This window comes from Pistacia vera, unplaced genomic scaffold (assembly GCF_008641045.1).
Source record: "Pistacia vera cultivar Batoury unplaced genomic scaffold, PisVer_v2 Contig399, whole genome shotgun sequence".
NCBI classification, from domain to species: domain Eukaryota; kingdom Viridiplantae; phylum Streptophyta; class Magnoliopsida; order Sapindales; family Anacardiaceae; genus Pistacia; species Pistacia vera.
Window position 1 is genome coordinate 512,287 of NW_022196222.1, and position 6,000 is coordinate 518,286.

Below are 6,000 nucleotides of genomic sequence, written 5' to 3' on the forward strand. Positions count from 1 at the left end.
ATTTTTAGGTTAACCCATAAAGTCCGGATGAGTCAAAACCTTACCCGTTTTAATTGAATTGAATTTATCCGTATTTTTCATCTCGCATTCATAGTTAAAGTTTTAAGTCAGTAATTAGATTTAGTTTTTTTTTAATTCACTCATGTTAATACAAAGAAATCGATTGCTCCAACTTGAGAACAGTAGGATACTTAGTGCTTAGCTAGCAGTCCTCGTGGGAACGATACTCACTATACTTTATTAATTGAGCGATTAGTATACTTGCTACATATTGCATGTTGTAGGAAACATGCCTCATTTCAAGCTACTTCTCAAATGCACAACTAATGCATCTGGATGGTTTATGCTCATTAATGCACTTATGAAATGCCAATATGCAATGTAGCAAGAATTAAGGTTCACTATTCATACTCATACTTCTCTGAGCATTTCATCAAACAACTCATGTGCATACAAAAACTCTTCTCTAACTACAACTCTACTTCTCTTTAACCACCAAAATGGGAGGAAACTCCCTTCTATGGACATGGTTCCTATCATAGAAGAACACCCCAAAATATCTACTCAATCTCCTCCAACTTCATCTCAAACTCATCACACATCACACTTCCCATAAAGGAAATATCCAACAAACATAACATGAATCATCTCGCAACTCAATCTCTCAACAAGTAGACATATATCTCAACTCAATTTCTCAACAAGCATCATATATACATGATAAATAAATCTCTACTCAAGAATTTCTTAAACTTTAGCTTGAGTTGGATTTACTTACCTCATACTTGAGTAGTCTTCACTAAAACCTCTACTCTTGTTGGACCTTAGCTTTCCCTTATTTCCTAAGCATAACTTAGTAAGAACTTAACTACATAAATAAAACTCATATCTAGAGTAGGGATTCTTACCTCTTCTTGCTTAGGACAATTCTTTGTCAAATTCCAACTCAAAACTCTCAAAAACCCTTGGAAGATTGAGTGAGGAATTGAGAGAAAATGAGGGATGAAGAGGCAGTGGAAAGGGTGAAATAAAGGGGTTCTGAGAACTAAACCCTTATTAGTCATTAATATACACTTTTTCCATTTTGCCCTTACTCTTTCTTGAAATTCTACCTTTATCCTTTAATTCTTTACAAACTCACCCCCATTTTACACTATTCTTCATGAAATTTCCTTGCATTTTACTCCTCACTTTCCTGCTAATTAGGGGTAAAATGGTCATTTTGCCCTTAGGAAAGAATTCTCTAGAAAACTAAAACAAAACTCAGCTGGCCCTTCGCCGCGGCGAAGGATTCTCTGTTGCCCCGATGAAGAATTACAGAATCGACATTGCAAATTTAGAGCTGATGTCGCCGCGGTGAAGCTTCTTCCTTGCACCGGCGAAAGTTGCAACTCCAAAATCCGCCAAGTCTTGATCAATTCCAGGGTAAACACTCAACCAAACCCAAAACATAAACTCAATCAAGGGCCAACCAAACAATATGAACAATATACAAACTCATTTAGGAGCAATTCAGTAACCTTTTAAGCCATAACCAATGGCTACGTATCTCAAGTGGGGCGTTACAGAATCTGAATGGGTTAAGGCATTTAATTCTTTCCTAAGTAACATCCAAACCCTAGCACTATAAATAAGGGTCTTTAAGTAGTTTTTGAGAGGAGAGAAGGAGAAAGGACGGCTACTATTTTGGAGATCGGAATTCTTGCAATTCTCGTTCACAAAATTAGAGAAGTTTTTCTATTTTTCTTTCTTGAGCTCATGTTATTGAATACAATGATTGTTTTTATTACTGCAATTATGAACTAAATCCCTTTTATAGGGCTAAAGATGTAGCCCAATTTATGAATATGTGTTGACTTTATTTGTTGTTAATTCTTATTGAGCATTAATTCTAAGTTTTATTATTGTGTGTAATGCTTTCAATTCTTAAGGATCCGAGAGTTGAATGATATCATGGGTTGGGTTGAGATCTAGAGATGAAACTTGATTTGTCTAAGGTAATAAAACCATAGATTGAGCGAATGCTAGAGATAGGTTACCGCGATCTATGAGGCTCTGGTAAATTCTATAGAACGTAATGATCTCTTAACTCCTAAATCCAACTTAGAGATATTTTGGGTTGTTGCTTAAGGGTTAATTCGCTGATTGTTTGAGAAAAAGTTAGTGGACTATCAGGGAATTTGGCCTTTAGAATAAGCTTAATTAGGTTAGCAATAATTGTTAATGCATAGGATTAAATTGGTGTGAAATCTGTGCCCTAGGTTTAGTCATATTGATTTGTTTACCATAGTATTAATAAAATTCTGCCTTTGTTTAATTTTTAGTTTGTTATCTTTTTCATTAAATTCATTCATAAAATTATGTTTCATAAAATAGCAACAAAATAGACTAGTTTGGTACTTGGTAGTTAGTTCTCTTCGGATTCGACACTCGTTTACTCGAGCTTTATTACTTGCGCGATTTCATACACTTGCGAATAGCCTGTCAATAGTGCAACAATTAAAACCCTATTCCACTTACGAATAGCCATGGGTTCCAACCCTAGTTTACCCTTGCAACCAAACACACCATTTATGGTATTTTAATTAATTAATTATTATTATAATTAAAATAAATTAATATATAATAATATAATAATATTTAATTAATAATAATAATTCATTTAAATATAAATAGAGATATATTTAAATATAATCTCACTAATTTAATTTTAATATTAAAATTAAATACAGGCAACAACCTTAGCAAATTTAATTACACTGTGAAATTACCAAAATATCCTTTCGTCCTAAAAGACGAAAATACCCTTCTCACAAATTGATTCTTAAATTATCTTCTAAGTGTGTGACCCATAGGCTCCTCATCATATCGACAGTGTGTAGTATCGCGATTAACACCAATTAATCATCTCACTACACACAGACCAAGATTGGCCCCTAGCAAGGCATCAAGGCCACCCAATAGATTCAGATTCAACGAAACTGCAGCCTATCAACGATATGGTTACCGTTCAATCAAATCCTTTCATCAACTGTTATCTCATCAAGACTGAGGTACAAAAATAGTGTCAACCTCTGATATCCTTGACATGTTTGTATTCAGTTACTGGATCAATAACAGGAATATTAAATTGGATTGAGCATCAACTCAATCCCATTGTGGCCATAGATTTAGTGTCATTGTCATTTACTGAATTACCCAGTGAGATAACTTCTTCCATACCCAAGAGTGATGAATCCTTTGTCGATCCACCATAGTCTCGATATACTTCTCAATGTAGCCAATCATTACCGTATTGATAGCTCTGAATAGAACTATGTTGGGCTAGTGTCAAACTACACCAATTGGCGCACAAGACACTTCGGTAATCTCAAGTCTAAGGATCACATGCACCACCATTCATTAGAGGGTTTATTCCATAGACACTGGGGTTACCATCCATATGGAATCCTCTAGTGGGCCTGTCCAGTGAACTTACCTCTAGCAAGCACCCATGCATTACACTAGGATGTCTGCAAACAACTTTGACAAGTGAGATTAGTCACTGCCTTTCGACATCTGTCCTCTGCATCAGCTTCTTCTGAATCCATAAGTTAGCCCTCACATTCTTCCATATCAATGTCTACTAATAAGTCTCTTCCTACAGGTTCAAGTCAAAATTCAAAATCTATTTTTTCTCCTATAACTCTTTCATTTACTGAGTCATATGACACTATTCCACTGACAGTAAGTCGACCCATAGTTGATCCTCTTCCACCAGTATTAAACACCCATCCTATGCAAGTCAAGTCCTTAAAACACTCATCCTATGCAAACCAGGTCAAAAACCAAGAATCTTCAAACTGCCTCTTGTGTCAACCTCATCTCTTAATACTAAAAAACTAGTTACTGTGTCTGAGGCTCTTTCTCATCCTTCATGGAAGGCAACCATTCAGGCTGAATTCGATGCATTACAATCCAACCACACCTAGGAACTGGTTCTTGTCACTTTTGATATGCATCTAGTGGGTTGTAAGTGGGTGTTCAAGATCAAAACCAATCCAGATGGCTCCATTCAAAGGTTTAAGGCAAGGTTGTTAGTAACTGATCAGATTTGCGCAGCGAAAAAACGTAATATTTAAAAGGAATCAATCAATTACACAAGCCAAGATCCTAGTACAGATTATAATGGTTTCATGCATAAACTAAAACATAAAATAAAACTGTATAAAAAAAAAAATCCATACAAGGATTTAGTTCATACCAACGTTTGGAGACTCCTCCAAATATCTCTGACTACGCTCACGAACACTGTTTATAGCACTATTCACTGATACTATTCATATAACACTATTCACCAGCCAATGTTCACCGACATTGTTCACGTGATTCGTCGCTAATCTATCCAAAGTAGGATAGCACTCATGGTAATCCACACGAAGACAATCCGCAGAACCCTTGATTATTTTGCTAGAACAATCAAGGGCTTCAAGAATCAAAAAAGAAGAACAAGAAAAATATTCTTCTTTACTCAAGAGTGTAACGTGAGAGAGAGAGAGAGATATAGGGTGGCTAGGGTTTTAATTATTGAATAATTCTCCTTTGTTTAAATTTTAAGTTGCACTTATATAATGCAACAATTAAAACCCTATTCCACTTAGGAATAGACATGGGCTCCAACCCTAATTCACCATTGCAACAAAACACACCCTTTATGGTATTTTAATTAATTAATTATTATTATAATTAAAATCAATTAATATATAATAATATATTAACATTTAATTAATAATAATAATTCATTTAAATATATACATAGACATATTTAAATATAATTTCACTAATTTAATTTTAATATTAAAATTAAATACAGGCAACAACCTCAACAAATTTAATTACATTGTGAGATTACCAAAATACCCTTTCGTCCTAAAAGATGAAAATACCCTTCTCACAAATTGATTCTTAAATTATCTTCTAAGTGTGTGACCCGTAGGCTCCACATCATATCGGTAGTGCGTAGTATTGCGATTAACACCAATTAATTGTCTCACTACACATAGACCAAGATTGGCCCCTTGCAAGGCATCATGGCCACCCGATAGATTTGGATTCAGCGAAACCACAGCTTGTCAATGATATGGTTACCGTGCAATCAAATCCTTTCATCAACTATTATCTTATTAAGATTGAGGTATAGAAATAGTGTCAACCTCAGATATCCTCGACATGTTTGTATTCAGTTACTAGACCAATGACAGGAATATTAAATTGGATTGAGCATCAACTCAATCCCATTGTGGCCACAGATTATGCGTCATTGCCATTTACTGAATTACCCAGTGAGATAACTTCTCCCGTACCTAGGAGTGATGAATCATTTGTCGATCCATCATAGTCTTGATACACTTCTCAATGTAGCCAATCACTACCGTATTGATAGCTCTGAATAGAACTATGTTGGGATAGTATAAAACTACACCAATTGGTGCACAAGGCGCTCCAGTGATCTCAAGTCTAAAGATCACATGCACCACCATCCGTTAAAGGATTTGCTCCATAGACACTGGGGTTACCATCCATATGGAAACCTCTGGTGGGTCTATCCAGTGACCTTGCCTACAGCAAGCACTCATGTGTCGCACCAGGTTGTTGGCAAACAACCTTGACAAGTGAGATCAGTCACTGCCTTTTGACAGGGTCGTTCAACACTGTTATAGCCTTACCGCATTATCTGTGTCCTAGGTTAGAATAATACTGAGGCTACGGACATTTCTAGAATGACCACCATATGTGATCATAGGGTTCTCACTATCAAGATTTGAAATACTTGATACCCTCGTCACGGTTCTACCATCCTAAGGACATATATCAATACACATAATATGAATTACATGATACAGTGGATAATGCCTTTTTATTGATTAATAAACATTATTTCAAAGAGTCAATTCCACAATAACTGATTGACTTTAGGGCATCTACTCCAACAATCTCCCACTTGCACTATAGCCAGTCATT